Below are 20374 nucleotides of genomic sequence, written 5' to 3'. Positions count from 1 at the left end.
GAACACACAACATGACAGCACAGGCACAGGCCCTTCGGATGAACATGACAACAAATTAAACTAATCCCTTCTGCCCGTCCTTATTCCCTCTCCCTGCATTCCTTGCATATTCAGTGGTTATCTAAAAGTTTCTTAAATGCCCCTATTGTATCTGCCTCCACCACCATCTTTAGCAGCGGATTCCAGACTCCTATCACTCCCTGTGTAAAAAACTTGCCCCTCACATCTCCTTTGAAGTTTCCCTCTCTTCACCTTAAATACTTGCAACCTAATCGAGATAACAAATCAGCTCACTTTGATTCATCACATTGTCACCTCTCCGTCATATAAATTTTTAAATTCCACACCCACTTGAACATATTATCTGGACCAAAACGTCAGTCAAGTTCTGAAAAGGTGCTAGCCATTTGCTCTGATGAATCCTGTGGATAGGAAATATTACCTCGCACAAATGGAAGAGCTAGAAGATATTCAGACCAACAACCCTCAAAAAAGATATATATTAAATAGTCGATTTGTTTCACTTTATACATCCTTGCTAAAATGACTTCCTCATCTACTGACATTGCAATAATTTCTCTGCTTCTCCAATTCTTACCTCTTGAGCATCTCTGATTTTTAACACTCTACCATTGGAAAATATGCTTTCACCAGTTTAGGATCTAACTTCTGGATTATCCTCCCTAAAACTTTCCATCTTATTTTCATTGACATTTTTTTAATTTGCTTCTTAAAACTATTACTTTAACAAACACATGGTCACTCATCCAAATATTTAATTAGTATGTGGTTCAATGTTGATAAAATTCTGATAAAGCAGTCTGGGATGCTTTAGTTCATTTGAGGTGCTATATGAATGCAAGTTGTCATTATTGCAGCCCCTGCATAGCACTGCATTTCACTTTGTGAAATGCTTTGGGAAATCTCACAAACGTAACAACACATTATGGAAATATACCCTATTGAATGGTCAGATGTAGTACTTTGGTTTTAACACAATGAAATTGTGGCCTAGATTTTGCAGTAAGAATAATGGTGAGTCTCTCAGTATTCAGGAGTTTGTGCTGACAAGCAGCTTCAGGTATATGTACATGTGCAGTTAAATGTTGAAATCAGGAAATTACTATCCAATTTGTCTTGCTCCCCCATAAGATTGGTTTCACTGACCCCTTAACAAGAAATTTGATTTTAGAAAAATGAGTAGTATGAAGCTGCAACACCAACCAACTAAAAAAACGAACAGATAATAAGTCCTAATTACTTGCAAACAACATTTCTGACATTGAAAGTGTACTTTTCCCAATGTGAGGTCTCATTCCTTCACAATTTAATTATTAGTGGAAATTAAAAAGCTTTGTTAACAATTGATTAACTTTCTTAATTCCATCTTATTCCTTTATTTATTTTGTTTCATGAACAATTAAATTGACTAACAAATTACTTGGATTAGACAAAAAATGAAAGAAGTGTGGATGTTGGAAAACAGAAACAAAGACAGAAATTGCTGGAAAAATCTCAGCAGTTCTGGCAGAGTTTGGTATGTTTTCTTTTATTAGTCAGAGTATTGAGTACAGGTGTTGAGAGGTCATTTTGCGGCTGTACAGAACATTGGTTAGGCCGCTGTTGGAATATTGTGTGCAATTCTGGTCTCCTTCCTATCGGAAAGATGTTGTGAAACTCGAAAGGGTTCAGAAAAGATTTACAAGGATGTTGCCAGGGTTGGAGGATTTGAGCTATAGGGAGAGGCTGAAGAGGCTGGGGCTGTTATCCCTGGAATGTCGGGTGCTGAGGGGTGACCTTATAGAGGTTTACAAAATTATGAGGGGCATGGATAGGGTGAATAGGCAAAGTCTTTTCCCTGGGGTCGGGGAGTCCAGAACTAGAGGGCATAGGTTTAGGGTGAGAGGGGAAAGATATAAAAGAGACCTAAAGGGCAACTTTTTCACGCAGAGCGTGATACGAGTATGGAAGGAGCTGCCAGAGGATGTGGTGGAGGCTGGTACAATTGCAACATTTAAGAGGCATTTGGATGGATATATGAATAGGAAGGGTTTGGAGGGATATGGGCCGGGTGCTGGCAGGTGGGACTAGATTGGGTTGGGATATCTGGTCGGCATGGATGGGTTGGACTGAAGGGTCTGTTTCCATGGTGTACATCTCTATGACTCTACAACTGTGGGGAGAAATCAGAGATAACATTTCAGTTCCAATGACCCTTCTTTAAAATGGTGAGAATACTAATGAAAAGTCTGTTGAATAGATGTAAGCAGAGTAATTACCAAGTACTATTCATTTGCCAACCAGGAAATCCAGAGCATGACCACTAAACTGAGTTACTAACTGTAGTTACCCTGAAAGAAGGTGATGTAACAACATTTGTTTAATGGAGCTGCCCGAACACAAATCAACTTCACTCATTTAGTTTTGGTAAAAATCTTTTAAAACATATATTTGCAAAGTGTGAATAGACTGACAACTGGCAAAGACTAAAATCTGTAGAGAAAAAAATGATTCACTCAAAAATTCTGGGCAATGGTTCCGAATTAATTAACATTAAACAGGTCACAAAGGAGTATAACACTTATCAGAAGCAAGGCAGACCCTACTGATTTACTTCTGGCAAATAAAGCATTGTTATTCCTCTGCCTGTTCTTCATTTGGATGTGGAGGTGTTATATCTGTTTGTCTTTCTGGTTAGCACGCTGAGTGCTTCTAGAGTTGCTTAAAGCACTGTAAATGACTGGAATTGATTTTATATACATATGCAGCCATCCTCTGCTCACTACATTATGCTAGAGAGAGAAAAAAAACAATATGCTTTTATCGGGAAACTGCTTTAACTTCTGTTGCAGAAACTCTTTTTAAATAGACTCTACAAATAGTTTGCTTGCATTGCTGGGTAAATAGACTGTTTGCCTTGCTTCAATCGAGAGTCTGCATTTTTTAGAGGCAAACACTTGGGAGAAGAACAGCAGCATGGCTAAGCTGGGCTGTACTTGTACAGTGACATTTGAGTGCTCCAACTATTCTCGAGAGGACAGGAAAATAAATCACTATGAACTAATGTGTCTATAGACCAAAGACTACAGTATCGACACCTCCACAGCAATGTTCTGAACCTAGCAGTGTCTCAATTCTAAGCCATTCCCAATGGTGCAAGATATGTTTGTTTAAACAAAGACCATCAATAGGTGAAGCAAATAAAATGGAAAGAAACTAATTTGTACAACATAAGATCAGCATGAAGCCTTAAGTATAAAAAATAAATGGAGATGCCTTTTGGCACCTGATCAACATTGCTTTTTTTAAACTTGGCTATTTTGCTATAAAATCTGAACAGCATCACATTATTCAGTTTGAGGGAAAAGTGCTCTGAAGCTGCAGTTTCAATGTTGAGACTTGATGGTCATATTGTGAAATTACAAGCTTAGGTATGTTTATGATAATTTATTTTCCTATTTTAATGCAGGTATGAGCTCAGATAAATGCAACAAGTGTGTGCATTGTTTACAATGTAATTTGTAAGGGTCACTCTGTAGAATAAAAAGAGACGTTATTTTAAGTTTTCACCTGCACATGATATGACAATAGAAACTGCACAGAAGTCCATCTAAGTTTCAAGATAATTTACATTATCATTTGCATGGTAAGATTGGACAGAATCAACACAGATTTATGAAAGTGAAATTATGTTTGACAAACTTGTGAAGAGTTTTTTTGAGAATATAACTTGTAGAATATATAAGGGGGCTAGCGGGTGTGGTTTTTTTTAGATTTTCAGGCTTTTAATGATGACCCGTATAAGAGGTTTGTGAATAAAATTACACCACATAGCATTGAGAGGATACATTGGCAAGGAGTGAGAATTAATTAATGGACAGTAAACAGGGAGTAGCCACACATGGGTCATTCTCAGGTTGGCAGGCTGTGACTGTATGGTACCTGAATGATCAGTGTTTAGCCACAGCTATTCACATTCAAAATCAATTATTAGGATGTGGGGATCAAATGTAACATTTCCAAGATTGCAAGTGAACCAAAATTAGTTGGGAATAAGAGTCATTAAAATGAATTATACAGCAAATAATGAGGCAAGGATGTAACTGGTAAAATGCAATGTGGAAAAGTGTGAAGTAATCCAGTTTAACAGTAAGAGGATTCACAGTATTTATTAGATGGTGAGAAACAGGAAGCATTAATATCCAGAGAGATTTGGGTGCCTCTGTTCATGAGTCACTAAGGCCTTTCATTAGGAAAGCTTTTGTTAAACTGAGAGGGTCAGAAAAGATCGACAAGGATGTTGCCAGAACTGGAGGGTTTGAGCTCTAGAGAGAGGCTGACTAGGCTGCGGCTTTTTCCCCGGGAGTGTCGGAGGCTGAGGGATGACCTAATAGAGATTTATAAAAATGTGAGTGGCATGGATAAGGTGAATAGCTAAGGTTTTTTTCCTCAAGTGTGGAGTCCAAAACTAGAGGGCACAGGTTTAAGGTGAAAGGGATACTATTTAAAAAGGACCTGAAGGGTAACGTTTTCACGTGGTGGGTGGTGTGTGTAAGGGCTTTTGCCCAAAATGTCAATTTTTCTACTCCTTGGATGCTGCCTGACCTGCTGTGCTTTTCCAGCAACACTCTAATTCAAAGTATGGAATGAGCTGCCAGAGGAAGTCCTGGAGACAGACACAATTACAACATTTAAAGGGGATCTGGATGGGTACATGCATAGGAATGGTTTAGAGGGATATGGGCCAAATGCTGGCAAATGGGATGAGATTAAATTGGGATATCTGGTTGGCATGGATGAGTTTCACTAAAAGGTCTGTTTCTGTGCTGTATGACATTATGACTAACACATAGAATTGGAAGAATTAGGAAGGCAAATAGCATGTTATCCTTTATTGCAATAAGATTTGAAGATATGAATAAATATGTCTTGCAGTAATTGTGTAGAGTCTTGTTAAGACCACACCTAGAGTTTTATGTAGAGTTTAGGTCTCCTCACTTAAGAAAGAATATATTTTCTGTGCAAGCGGTGCAATGAAGGTTCAACAGACTGATTCCAGAGTTAGCGGCATTGGCTGATGAAGAGAATTTGAGGAGACCAGTCCTGGCAGCGGCAATGAAGCTTACAAAAGTTTGAAGGGGCTTAACAAAGTAGATGCTGAAAGACCTTCTCTTGGCCAAGGAATCTAGAATCCAGAGACACAGTCTCAGCGTAAGGGGCAAGTCATTTGGGACTGAAGTAAAGAGGGACTCCTTCAGCCAAATGGTGGCGAATCTGAAAGTTTCTACCTCAAATGTCTGTCAGGGCTCAGCCATTAAGTGTGTTCCACTTAGATTTGGATTTTTGCTGTTGAGGCAGCTGGAAAATCTCCAGACTCAGCAGTCCCAGCATTCCCCTCAGTTTAAAGGGACCCATTGACATAATGTAAGCTTTGGAAAGGGTTAGTGTCAGGTCATCCAATCCTGGAAGCAGATTGTAAGTGGTCATGTTGGGTTGGCGAATATCAAGGCCCACCCTAGATTCCTGGGACTTCGATCCAGTCACTTTATGAGCTATTAAACTCAATGACCTTCATCCTTTATGCTTTCTCACTGCCCTATTCACTCTTCATACACCATCCATGCCCAGTCAGGACCCTCACCCACTTCATATGCCTCAATATACTCTCATGTCCTCTTCAGTCTATCCATGTCATTTCATACACCCATGCCACTGGAGTTTATATCTCTACATATCCTCTATGCCTTCTCCAAAGCAACTCATATACGCAATTCTGAAAAGTAAATTCTCATTTATGAAACTCATTCAAAGATCTTAAATCTCAAGTGCTCAATCTATTACAAAATAGAATGTCCTGCTTAGTTACTACATCAAATGCTTTAATTGCCTCTTTAAACTGTCAATCAATATGTGAATTATTCTAACGCAATTACTTATTCAGCATTTAGAACTCAGCCAAACATTCATTATGATTTCAATTATAATAACAGCCTTTGGGAAATGCCAATGAATTGCTATTAAAACTGCTGCCATAGAAGGTCATTTTTTCCCAACTGACACTGTTATTCAAAATAGTCTAGCAGATGAATTGTTTTGAAAACTGATAAGTCCAGCCCATTTATTTTTATGCTTAAAGGATTTGGGATGTAAAAATAACTTATCTGCTCATCACTGCATAATTATTTGACTCCCACACTGCAGGATCAGGCTCTTCGAACCAAAACAATGGGACTTATTTGAATTTAATGCTGATTGCAAATGATACTTCTGACTTTAGGTTCCTCCCTTTAGTGATTCACTCGACACCATAGCTTGCCAGCAAGAGTTGGATCTTTCTGAAATGAAAGCAGAGCTTCCAAATCCATGTCCTATCTGCATATTTTATTATTTCTGGAGTTAGTCTGATTCTGTGAAAATCCATTATTTAATCTTTGTTCTCCTATCCGCCATTACACCCAAACAAAAATTTTTTAACAATCTTTTCTTAGAAAAGTGCACCTTTTATATGCATTAATGTTCGCTTTTATCTTTGACTGAAGGATAATGATTTCAGATTGTTGGTGAATTGTCTGATTTCAGGAACTGTCATCAGGTCATTGAATAAAGCTTTCAAGTTCAAACTATAACAAAACCCATTGGTGAAAATCCTTGCAAAGAGATTATAATCAATTTACAACTGCTCCAGCATTTCATGTTTGGGAAGCATGATATGTTCATTTTGGAAATAAACCCAAAACATAGAGAAGTAAACATTGAGTTGATTTATCGGTGTTAGTGTTTACTTTCCTCAGACCAATTAGGAAACGTTTCCCCACAAAATACAGGAAACCCTAGAGATACGGGAATGCTGAAGGTAAATTCAGAAACTGCAGAAAAGGAATGAGGCACATTAACAATTGCGGTGTAGTAGTTCGGTCAACAGCTAAGTGCTCTACTTATAAATCAATGCTGTATAAATATAACAGAAGAGCAATTAGTCAATTCTTGAACCACTGACTGACCAGAGTTGGATGAGTAGTCAATTTAATGAGTTGTTTAAGTAGCTCCTTTGCCATTGCACATTCTTTTTTATTCATTCAATCCTTTTTTCAGAAAAGCTGCTTAAATCTGAAATCTCACAACCAGCATCCAGAGATTTACAAAACTTGAAAAAGCAAGCTCCATTTTTTAAACACATCTCACACTCAACTCAAGTTTTAATTAAAAGCTGACTTATAGTGTGAAGTCTTTAATTAGGAGCAGACAGCACGCGTCTTTACTCTGGGACATATTGCAGCAGCACAAAATAAGTGCATAAATTGAAGACACTGTTCATATACCTTGCAAGTAAACAGCTAAATAAATCGTAGTGTTTAATTACCAGCATTAGTTGTAACCTTTAACCTTTGTAAAGCTATGTGTCTTTTTTCACATTACTTATGTGTATGGAATTTTAGTTTATCTGCTGTGAACTCGCTGGTGCCACACTGCCTTCTTATTGGAAGCAAAAGGTACTAATGTAATGGAAATCACTGAACATAGTAGCTCAAGGCAACCATTATGTTCCATGGTACTGATTTCTAAATATTTAAACAGTGTAGCTTTGGAAGGGAAACTTCTGTTGAAGTCACAAAACAGGATATCAAAGTAGTTCATATCGGAGTTTGGTAGCTCCATGGGCAAAAGCAGTTTGTGATGGAGCTATGAATGATGCGGTCCCTGCTCTATAATGCATGTACAGCCCACATGCAGTGATAACTTGGAGTGCAGATAATTTGGATTCAGGTCCCCACGAGAGAACAAAATATGAACGTAGTGTGAGAAGGTGGGACTAATATACATGGCAGTACAGATTTGATGGTCTAAAAGGCCTCTCCCAGACTGTGTGATCCTATGATTCAATGATGGGGAAGTATTTTCCTGCTGAAAGATACTTTTCATTTTGCTGAAATCGTCCATTCATAGAAGCATGGTAGAAAGAAGCTCAGGTTAGTTTTAATCGCTCTCTTTATACACATATCCCATCAGGGCTCATTGCTGGTTTTAATCTTTGAAGAATGATCATTTAAACAATCCAGAATTAAACTGAATTGAACTGAAAGAGCTTTATTATTACACATCGCGCAGCAAGGTGGCATCACATATGTAACCTGATCTGCCCTGAGGAAAGAAAATATTCATTTCAGTGTGGCTGCATTCATTTTAATACAGCTGGCAATTCAGACAGCCTTAAAAATGGCCTAATTTACTTCAGAAAGATACATAAGCAGCTGGGTGTTGCTCCATCTTCTGATTCTTCTTGGTAAATCTTAAGATAGAAAGCACTAACGAATGCAGGGGATTCAAGTGGCTGAGGAAGAAAGGAGATCGAAAATACTTGTTTTTTTTTAAATCAGTCAGAAAATTTGACAGCAGTTCCGGGAAAAAAAGAAAATGTTTCAACCTACCTCCCAAAAATAAATCAGTGTTCACCACTTAGCCATTGTGAATGGTCATCTCACACTCACCAGAGGTATATTTTCTTCTTCTGCTCCATTGACATAACTTCACTGGATGCATGGCTGGAATTTGGTTTAAATGTGTAAATGCTCTCACTTTATGGGTCTCATGTCATAAAGGATTACAGAATACAATTGAGGCTGACCATATGGTTTAGTATAATAGGGATGGATGTTGTGGTGTAAGAGCTGTCATATTTCTTATGACATATTATACCCTTCAGTGGATGTAAACGACATACTCGAAGAGAGTTTAAAGCTCTCTCAGGCTATTTTCTTAGCAGAGGATTGACCATCAGAAAATGTGTCTTGTTTTCTCAATCCAAAATAAAACTTCTCTGACTGAGGCAGCACACTTGCTTACGTAATAATCTATAATTCATCAGTGATTCATTTTTGTTGACCCAGATTCTGTACAATGCTCAGAATCCCTCTTAATACTAAGCATTTGATCATGGCTTTGCGCCTCCAGTCATTTCTACGAAATAAGAAGAGTTATGCTCTGAAAAGCAAGTGGGGGACACAATAAAAATTACAGCTAGGCTATTTAGCATTGAAACATCAATGTACTTTTTTTTGCCCCATGCAGATGTTGAACAGAAATTAGAATGTTTTCTTTAAAAGGTTATGAATATTGGGAAAATTGGAACACTCAAGACTGAGATCAATCTATTTTTGTTCAGTATATGTATCGAGGGGTTTACAGCAAAACATGGTTAAATGGAATTGAATTACAGATCATCAATAAGCGAATCGAATGGCAAAATAAATTTAAGAGGCTGAATATCCTACTATTCTTCCTAGCTTTCACAATATTAATAAATACCATGATCACAAGGTATTTAGACTGCTTTATTGAATTGAATTGAATTGAATTTATTGTCACGTGTATCGAGGCACAGTGAAAAGCTTTGTCTTGTGAGCAATACTGGCAGATCACAGAGTTAAGTAGCATAGATAAGTAAATAATAGGTAAATAGCGGCAAAAACAAAAACACAGGCACAGGCAAATGTTAAGAGTTTGTGGGTCCATTCACTATCCTGACAACAATAGGGTAGAAACTGTTTCAAAACCAGCTGGTGTGGATGTTCAGGCTTCTGTACCTTCTCCCTGATGGTAGAGTTTGCAGAAAAACCTTGCCAGGTAGGATGATCTTTGAGAATGCTGGCGGCCTTTACTTGACAGTAGGTGGATTCTATAGATGGAAGGTTGGCCTTTGTGATTATCCAGGCTGAGTTCACCACTCCCTGCAATAGTCTCTGATCTTGAATGGTACAGTTGCCATACCAGGTAGTGATACATCCAGGCAGAATGCTCTCGATGGCGTACCTATAAATATTGGCAAGGGTATTCGCCGTCATGCCAAATCTTCTCAGCTGCCTGAGGAAGAAGAGACATTGTTGGGCCTTTGTAACCTGTGTGCCCACATGAAGAGTCCAACAGAGCTTGTTGTGGATAACTACTCCCAGGAGCTTGACACTCTTCACTTGTTCCACCTCTGTGCTGTTGATGGGTAGGGGGGCATGAGTAACATCCAGCCGAAAGGCAATAATGACTTGTTTGGTTTTGCTGGCATTGAGAGCTAGGTTGTTCTCAGTGCACCATTTTCCACATCTTCCGCCTCCTATCTGTATCTCCCTATTCTCAGTTAGTTTCCTGTTTGCTTTCCAAGAATCTTAAATGAATTTAATTAAACCTCCTGAAAATCCAAGTCAACTATATCTACTCAATTTTTCTCAAAAAAACAATTTAGCTAGTCTCTGAAAGAATTCCAGGAGATTTGTGAAGCATGACTTGTTTTATCAAAATGCATGTTGACAATTAATTATGTTCGTTGTTGCTTTGCTGATAAAAGTTGATGCCAATCTACTTGGTAGTTCCCAAGTCAAGCTTAATTTCTTTGTTGAAAAGTAAAATAATATTTTTGGTGGGGCCCCATTCAAATTTATTTCATATATTTGTAGAAAAAAATGTTTAATCATAAAATGGTTACAGAGGGAGACTATACCCCCCATTGTGTGTATGTGAGCTCTTCATGAGAGCAGCTCAGTCCATCTTATCCCCATCATCCAGCAATATTTCTTTTCAGATAATTTTTCAATTCTCGACTGGGATGGCATGGTGGCTCAGTGATTAGCACTGCTGCCTCACAGTGCCAGGTACTCAGGCTCGATTCCAACCTTGGGTGACTGTGTGTGCAGTTTATACATTTTCCCCATGTCTGCATTGGTTTCCTTTCGGTGCTCCAGTTTCCTCCCACAATCCAAAGGTAGGTTGGCCATGCTAAATAGCCCATAGAGCCCAGAGATGTGCAGGCTATGTAGGTCAACCATGGGAAATCAGTTACAAGTTAGGGTAGGTGGCTGTGAGTGGACTTCTTTTCGGAGGGTTGGTGTGGACTCGATGGGCCAAATGGCCTGGTTCCACACTGTCGGGATTCTATGATTCTATTGAAAGTCCTAATTGTGGAAATTTGAAACACTAAAGTTATGAGAGTTTTGTAGGATGCTTGTGGCTTGTCTGACTTAGGGAATGGATTTTGAGTTTTGACAGTATTTGAATTTGAGATGCTTATAGCTTAGTACTTAGGTCTGGGATGATTGGATGTAATGTTTGTTAGTATTTTGCTGCAGGATTTGCACATATCTATGGACATATATAAAATACAGTAGATTCTTGAATAATAAAAAGACTGAATAATCACAATAACTGAGTCTTTGAGAATGTAGTACCAGAGAAGATGCAGTTGGAGTATGTTAACACTGGGTCAATCAATGTGAAAACAGTTGTGAGCCTTTTTCTGGAGAACTGAAACAGGAAAGAGGAGGGGGAAATGCCATGAATTTGAGTACTGGAAGAATTGCAAGCAGGCAAGAGTAATCTAAGAAGTATGCTAGAATCTGACAGCAGTGGGAGAGGGGGTCACAGATTTCTGGAAGAAGAACAGAAGGGGAGGGGTTTCTAATTTGATTGAGAGGTAACTCTGAGTGGGGAATGCAATGGGGCTCATAGCCTATAGGAATGGAGGAGCAGAGGAACTTGGGGATATATTTGCACAGACTATCAAAGGTGGCATGGTAAGTGGAGAGAGCAGTAAATAAAGCATCCAGTATTTCCAGCCTTATGTGTAGGACCAAAGAGCAAGGACGTGACGTTGAACTCTACAAAACATTTGTTAGACATTAACTGGAATGCTGGGTCCAGTTGTGGGAATCATATTATAGAAAAAATGCAGAATGGTTTACTTGAATGGCTCCACATACGAGAAACTTCAGCTCAAAGGATAGATTGAAGAGGTTGGGCCTCTTTTCCCTGGAGAGACGGATGAGAGGAGATGTAATTAAGGTTTTCAAAATCATGAGTGGGCTGGACAGATTAGATATTGGAACTGTCAGTGACTAGTCAGTTCAGACGGTGTCCTCAGCGATCCTACCAGTTACTTAAAGTTGTGGGATTGTGTTCATTTATTGACCGAAATCAGTGAGTAGCAAAAATAGCCTCTTTTATTCAGCAATCACAGCATAAGTTTGAGGTGGCAATAGAATCCCAAAATACAGTTCTTACAAGAGCTCCTTAATACACAGTTTTCAATATATTAAAATCCCATTACTATGCTGTGACATTTTTATCTATAGTACACAAAGGTTTGAAGGGCTTCTGTCCTGGGAGTCAGGAGATGGATTAAAACATATGCTAAGTGCTGACTGCTACTTCTGGTGGGAAGTCTGTCTGGACTGCTTGCATAATTAGTAAGTGTTAGTCCTTTGGTCTTTAAAGTTAGCAAATATTCGTAAAAATGCTAGTCCTATATGCTCTAATTTAGTTAAAAATCACAACACAGCATTAATGAATTTAGCGAGCTGGTAAGTGAGTTAATAAAGATAAACTATAACACAATATCTCATAACACAATATGTCACAGTCCCCCCTTTTGATTCTATGACCTCTCACAATAGATGAAATAGTTTCCACTTGCAAAATAAACAAGAACAAGAGGGCAAAGATTTAAAGTGTCATAGAGTCATAGAGACCGAAAGCACAGATAGAGGCTTTTCAGCCCATTGAATCTGTGCCAGTCAGAAACAAGCTCTTCTGAAGAGTTCTGATTTTTGAAAGAAAGGAGAGAATTTGAAGCCACTATTAATTAAACTTGTTAGGGGACTTGTCAGCTTGGTACTGGAATTTTAAGATATTTCTTTGAGGGAGCCAAAACAGTCTTATGGATGTTAGTATGTGGCCTCTGGATTCACCGCTGGATCCTGCTAAATCATTTAGCTTTTAGTTCTTAAACCAACCCCATTGGTTCACGATGGACTGGTGTAAACAATGCTCCTGTCCTGTTGCAGTCTCATCTCAGTGAGTAAGAGGCTTTTCAAGGCTCCCCAACATGCTCAACATGGGCCAGTGCCAAAGATTTGGTCTTGTTCCAGAGCAACAGTAGGATCTGAATGCAGAAGTTCAAGTGGCTGTAAATCTTTGCAACCAAAGCACAACAAGCTGGTGGTACATTGGCTGAAGTGAAAGGAGATGGTGCTGGAAATTGGTCTCTATCTTAAAGAAAATGTAATTGTAGGAATGGATTTTGTGACGTGAGAAAAAGCTTTTTCACACAATGAGTTACTAGAATATGGAATGCACTGCCTGGAAATGTTGTGGGAGCAGGTTGAAATGAGGCATTCAAGAGGGAAGTGGGTGCTAATAGCATGCAGGGGTATGGCAAAATGGCCGGAGATGGTAGAACCAGTGCAGGCACAATGGGTAACTTCTGCACTGTAATAATTCTGTGAGTTTGTGAGGAACTGGAGAAGTGATCCTGGTTTATTTACAGGTGCATTTTCTGGAGGGTTCCAGCAGTGGTAATTTTGAGGAGGATAACCATTAGAAAATAGAATTAGATCCATGCTGGCTGCTTTAGAAATTTCAGTTGCTTTCCCCCCTATTTTTGAGTTCTGCTCACATTTAGGAAACAAAATTAATTTGCAGAAAATGCAAAATATTCCCTTAAAGGTGAGTACTGGAAGATGAACAGACACTGATTTGAACATGAGAAGCAAATAGAAACTGCATAAAGGATGGGGAAGCAAGAATACAGGGGTTGGATCAAGAAGCGCAAAAGGTGGGAATAGCAGCACCACAGGGAAGTGTAGTAAAGGTACTGGAGAAGGATGAGAAACACAGTGAGTGAGGCTCTTGGGATGTCAGAGAAGTGCCAACAGGGAACATATACTCCTTCTGTTGCAGTAATCAAGTCTAATTTTGCAGATGCCCTAGTTGTCTGCTCACATGATTGCGTTGAGCGAAACTCATTGTTTGTTTCCATTACACAATTTTTACATACACACTGTCCTAAGAGTTGTTTCTGATTTGTCCTCTTCACCCCGTTCAGAGATTTTTAAAAAAAAAAGATTTACAATGCCCTCATTTAACTCTTTAAACAGTTTTCAATCTGCTAATTTTCAGCAGATGCTAAAGTGACATTATTTATTATGTTGTTGTCTCTGTAACTATGAATTTTTATCCATGTTGCTTTTGCCAATTTTCTACAAAAATCAACCAAAGCTTGGTATCCAATGCTATCAAGCAATCATTCTGCCAACTATGTACTTGATGCCCATTGGCATCAAATGCTCCTCAGCAAGCCAGCTTGTCAACTTGACATTGACTAGCACAATATCATCATTGTTCTAATCAGTATTTAAACAGTTCATATCCGATCACTTACTGAGAAAGTACTGGCTAGCTGGCAGTGCTTAGTTCACAGTGTTTCTTATGTTGTATATTTTCTTTTGCAAGTTGCTGAAATATTTGATTACAACTTCCTTGTATATAGTTTCCACCTTTATGTAATCTAATTCTGTTGATTAAAGTCTCATTGTAAATTAGTTTCTTTCAACAATACAAAGTTCTGCTGTATACAAAGATATGAGGCAACTGATGCATAAATAGACATAATATGTTATTCACAGTGTATATATTATTAGATTAGATTAGATTACTTACAGTGTGGAAACAGGCCCTTCGGCCCAACAAGTCCACACTGCCCCGCCAAAGCGCAACCCACCCATACCCCTACATTTACCCATTACTAACACTACGGGCAATTTAGCATGGCCAATTCACCTGACCTGCACATCTTTGGACTGTGGGAGGAAACTGGAGCACCCGGAGGAAACCCACGCAGACACGGGGAGAACGTGCAAACTCCACACAGTCAGTCGTCTGAGGCGGGAATTGAACCCGGGTCTCTGGCGCAGTGAGGCAGCAGTGACTGACAGCAACTGACAGAAAGCAAGTGATCTCAAGTTTAAAGTTTAGACAATGGAAAATGCTGAGAAATATTGTATTGATGGAGTTGTGCCTGGTTTGGCAGATCATCAAGGCGATATCATAAATGTTTTGCAGTACCGCAGAACCAAGAGTGGAAAATACTCTTCTCTCATACATCAAGCAAACCCTTGTACCAAAGGCTATAAAAATAGAAAGGTTACTCTATGGGGAGCACCTAGAACCACATTTGTGGAGCAATAGTGCATTTCACATTATATACAATTGACTCTATATAAACACTAATCTCAGTCAAACAGAAAACATCCAATGGACTAAATCATTTCGAGGAGAAAGTGAGTCTGCAGATGCTGGAGATCAAAGTTGAAACTTTATTGCTGGAACAGCACAGCAGGTCAGGCAGCATCCAGGGAACAGGAGATTCGACGTTTCGGGCACAGGCCCTTCTTCAGGAAAGGATTCCTGAAGAAGGGCCTGTGCCCGAAACGTCGAATCTCCTGTTCCCTGGATGCTGCCTGACCTGCTGTGCTGTTCCAGCAATAAAGTTTCAACTAAATCATTTCCCATTACTCAATCAGCCGAGTTTCAATAGTGCAAGGTTTTCCCTCTCGAAAAGGCTTTCAATGAAGTCTTTAACTTTACTAACTATTGGACTGTATATTGCTATACTTATCTGAAGCATTCTCTCATAAAATTAAATCAAACATATTTAAAATATATGAACCCCTCTGGTCTATTTTAACTTGTTTCTAACAGAATTCAGATAAATGTAACTGATTCCCACCACCTATAATTCTTAAAGGATTTCTCATCTTTTCCAAATTCAACAGAACAATCCCTCTTTTAGGAGAATGGCTCAGAGGGTGTTACTCATTGTCCGGACTACGAAGAGAATCCTGGATTTTATGTAGCTGAATGAGGTAAAATCAGTCAGTCTTGCTAAAAGTGAATGAGTGTTAATTTTAGGTGAAAACCGACTAAGCAGTTCATCTTTGTTCAGTCTCCAGATTCGCATATAGAGAACCATCACTTGGTTGAGGGACCAAGGTCAAGTATAGTTTGTGAAACTTTAAGGAAGGGATATATGCAAACACAAAAATGTCACAGAATTTAGAATTAAATAAAAACTGCATGTTCCTTAGTGGTCTGGGCTGAAACTCTGAGCTGGACTAATAGCCTCCCAGGAATCCAGATTTGTAAGAAGCCAGTGTGAAATAGAGCCACAATGTTCCAACTCTGATTATGTGACCTTTGCTTCCTTTGAGTATCACAGCCTTTTGGGAAGGCACAATAGCGGGATTGACCTGATTAGTACATAGGAGAAAAGAACTGTTTGACAGATGTGTGGTGGTGGGGGGGTAGGGTTAGGGAAGACTTTCTTAAAAGATAGACAGGAGAAAGTGAGGTCTGCAGATGCTGGAGATCAGAGCTGAAAATGTTTGCTGGTAAAGCACAGCAGGTCAGGCAGCATCCAAGGAACAGGAGAATCGACGTTTCGGGCATAAGCCCTTCATCAGGATAGACACTCAACTTAGCCATCTTCAGCTACTTAGTCAAATGCCTTCACTTTAAGTAAGATCTGAACAGGAAATTTGCACTGATTATTTCATCATGTATTTTGCCTTCATATACACTAAGGCCTGGACAACAAGCAGGCTGGGCCTAATAAATGTCAAACAACATATATGCTGCACAAGTGTCAGGCAATGACCATCTCCAACCAGACAGAATCCAACCATTTCCTTTGTATTCAATAGCATTACCATTGCTGAGTCCTTGACAATCTTTCGTTATGACCACAAATTTAACTGGACCAGATATTTAAACACTGTGGTGATAAAGCAGGTCAGAATCCAGAAATTCTCTGACAAACATCTCATCTCCTGACTCTTCAAAGTCTGTTCACAAGGCAAAAAATCATGATTTTAATGCATATGTTTTGCATTCCTGAAAGAGAGCAGCCCCAAAAACATAAAAGGAACTCAAAACTATGTAGGACAAAGCAGGCCACGCTAACGGCATTGCATTTTCTACTTCGACTACTTCTCAGACCATCAATAAAAGTTGCAGCAGTGTGCACTAACTGCAATAAAAACCAAATGAACTGCAGATGCTGGAAATCAGAAACAAAAACAGAAATTGCTGGAAAAGCCCAGCACATCTAGCAGCATCTTTTGAGAGAAATCAGAGTTTACAATTTGGGTCAGTGATCCTTCCTCAGATTTCTGGGGAACTCTTCCTCAGCTGTGAGGAAGGGTCACTCGACCCGAAATGTTAAGTCTGATTTCTCTCCACAGATGCTGCCAGACCTGCTGAGATTTTCCAGCAATTTCTATTTTTTGCACTAACTACAAGATGCATTGAGACAACTTATCCAGGTTCCATCAACAGCATCTTCCAATGCTGCTAACTTGACCTACCAAGTAGGTACTTGGAGATAATGTCCACTGAAAGTTCCTCTCAAAGTCACCCATCATCCTCCCTCCCTCGCCATCACCAAATTAACATCCTGAGACTCTTTCTGAAATCGCATGGTGGGTGCACCTACACCACATCACTGCAGCAGTTCAAGAAGACAGCTCGTCACCACCTCCTCATGAGGAGTTAGAGATGTGCAATAAGTGCTTGCCAGCAATACTCACACCTTACAAATGAACAAATAAAACAGTGGACACAATTTGGTGGGATCCCAAAATGTAGAACGACTGTCTCATTGGAGTAACTGATATGAATTTTTTTGACACATTTAAGTGGAAATTAAATAGGAAACACAGGGAAAGAGAGTAGACACATATGTTGATTGGGTGAAATTAAGTTAGGCGTGTACAGGCTTATAAAAAACAGAACTAATCTGTTGAATGGCCTTTTCCTATGCTTGAAAGTCAATATGAAAATGGAGAATAATAATCTACATGTGGAGTCTCTTGTAGAACTGCAAATCGTGAAAAATACATTAGAACATGGAGCGATAATAATACCTACTGCCATAATTGTTAAACACCAACTTGAATAAAAACCAACATCTGAATTTTATAAGTATATTAGCACCAAAAGAAGCACTCACCCTCAACAGCCAGACTTTAGCTCACCTGGAATTAACTTGTCTTTTAATCTGCTTCAGATCTACCTCAGTTCACCCACAGGCCTACACTCTCATTGTTGGTCCACCATTGGTATCTGTAATACAATCAAATTAAACAAGTAGGATTGGTTTACATTATTTGAATTCTTTTTAAAAAATATATTATATTTGAATATAGGATCAGAAATCAGCCATTCCACCATTCAATGAGATCATGGCTGATTTAACTCGATGTATGTAAGAGAGAAATCACTGAATGAATGATTGTAGTTACTGAAGCAGAAAATAAAACATTTGACTGTTTTAGTACTAAATAATGCAATTTAAATGAACAGTGCGAAACCTCTTGCTTTTTGCCACAAACATCTTCTGCTAGTGCTGTGTAGTAATTCTCAGAAAAAAAGCATTGACCTCAGAAGAAGGTCAGAGACATTGATCTGCGAGATACCTCGACGTCTTGTTACAGGTAGAATTTCCTTCATTGTCTCACAAGCTAAAAGACTGCTCAGATATAGAATTCCAAAACCTGAAATGCCTGTTTCTCAGGTTTCAGTATAGTCAAGCATAATAGTAACAAGTATTCAGAGTGAGTAGCAACGTACTGGTGTGCAAAGGTAGAACTCACTAATAATGTGTAGAAAATGGCATGAATATCTAAAAAGTCACTTTTGTTTTGGTCAGTACAGCTTAACTCTCAGACCCAGAAGGTTAGGAAGGTTGGTCAGTCCATCAAACCACTAGCACACCACTCTTAACCTTTCTACCACCACCCTTCCTACCACCACCCTTCCTACCATCAAGTACAGCAATAATGTTGCTGTGTCCATCTTTGTGCCACTGCCAATGACTGTGAAAATTCCAGCAGGGACAATGGGTAACTGCCAGAACTGAAACCTCAGAATCCGTCGGCAGCGAAGTGTTTTACCTCTGAGCCTGGAAGCAAGCAGCGTAAAACATAAACAGGGCAAATCGGAGGACCAATGAAATTCACATGTGGCTGGATTATCATCAATAGGTAGGCAACCTGCATTTTTTCTGTTATATATTGAGTATATTCAGAATACTTAATGCCATGTTTTCCACCAAAAAGATCATTTAAAATCAGATTTCTGCAACTTTTGTAACCAATGACAATTAAGATACTGGCTTCGTGAATCTGAACTTCTTGTTCTTGAATCAAGTATAACAAATTCTGACAGTTAATTTGGAAGGAGACCCCTTGCTATTTCTTACTAACTGAAGAGCCTGCAATTATGCTATCCAAACAGCTTTGTAGGTTTACAGGTTTCATATTGGAGGTGTTGTTCAGGCAAAAACTGGAAAAGCCATTTCATAAGTCACTGTAAGAAAGTCTACCATACTGATCACTGAAGATTTAACATCATGTACATTTGTTCATTAAACCATATGTGGTTTTGGTGAAATAACAATTCAACTTTGATAAGAAATATGCTACATTATAGTTTTTAAACACTGGCAACATGCCTTTACTGGATAATGCTGTTCTTTTAAGTCTGGTGGAAGAAATTTCTCTAAACAAGCAATGACAGGTTATCCAACCTCTGAATATAAAAAGGTGATTTTTCAAAGGATTAAAGGGGTGATTTCTCTTTATTATCAGCTCAGTATCAGTGAAAGGCTGATCACATGAAATGTGATCCAGGCAAATGAAAAGTAATAATTACAATAGTCCACTGAACTGGAATTACGCATCAAGTTTCCCTAGTTGCAGTAGGATTATGAAATACTTTACACATTTGTTTGCAGTCTCTAATCAGAGAAAAAGCTGAGTTGTTAAAAGTCTGACCTCTGCTGTCATTTACCAGACCAGGACACCCATTGCACTAGCACAGAGCATGAAATAAAATTAAGCTGACAATCTGCAACATTTTGTGAGTTCATTAATTATTCAAATAACAGCACGAGAAAACATTGTATATTATTTGGTCGAATTTTTTAGGTGAAACTATGTTCAGTAACATGAGGAATGTCAGAGCTAGAACCATGTTAAGGTCACTTCTAAATGAGAAATTAGGATGAGTTAACTTCAGTTCTGTTCAGTTCTGCAAATTTTACCCACATCAATTTATCCAGCAATGAATATCATGAATTAAATGTTAACCGTTGTTTCTTTTATTCTCTTCTGAAAAGATTTTTTAATCCTAACCTCGGGGGTACAATCTGACATCTCTAAAATCACACTAATTACTCTTCTAGATTTTACAGGGTGAATTAAACATTCCCCCTCACTGCCGTGGCAAATATTCATAGGTTGTTACTACAATTAAAAGCAGGATAAACTGCCTTGTACATTATCCTAGTAAATAGACCCAGGGCAAGTCTGGTGAGTTACTTGATGAAAAATTAAGTACTTGCAACTACAGGAGTCCCACATATCTGATAGAAATTTGAAGAAATCACTTCCCATATCCACAGACAAAAACTTTGGCCTGAGATAGCAAGGGTTAGATGATTAACATAGTAAAACATGGGGCTTCCTAAATGGAGTCTGATACCATGAGCTCTGCC

At 38.8% G+C, this 20374-nt stretch overlaps 1 protein-coding gene across 16 annotated transcripts in view; it reads right to left on the bottom strand.

Moving 5' to 3' along the window:
• Positions 1 to 20374, bottom strand: part of LOC122556528 (teneurin-2-like) — a 2772576-nt gene that overhangs the window by 980203 nt on the left and 1771999 nt on the right. For all 16 annotated transcript variants that reach the window (XM_087995212.1, XM_087995211.1, XM_087995218.1 and 13 more), the window contains one exon: positions 17853 to 17940. The gene's annotated coding sequence lies outside the window, so the exon portion shown is untranslated. The remainder of the gene's footprint in view (positions 1 to 17852; positions 17941 to 20374) is intronic.

This window comes from Chiloscyllium plagiosum, unplaced genomic scaffold (genome assembly GCF_037043375.1).
Source record: "Chiloscyllium plagiosum isolate Xiang-an unplaced genomic scaffold, Cpla_swu_hap1 HiC_scaffold_16, whole genome shotgun sequence".
NCBI classification, from domain to species: Eukaryota; Metazoa; Chordata; class Chondrichthyes; order Orectolobiformes; family Hemiscylliidae; genus Chiloscyllium; species Chiloscyllium plagiosum.
The sequence above is the reverse complement of the archived record's forward strand: the minus strand, read 5'-3'. Positions and strand labels throughout refer to the sequence as shown.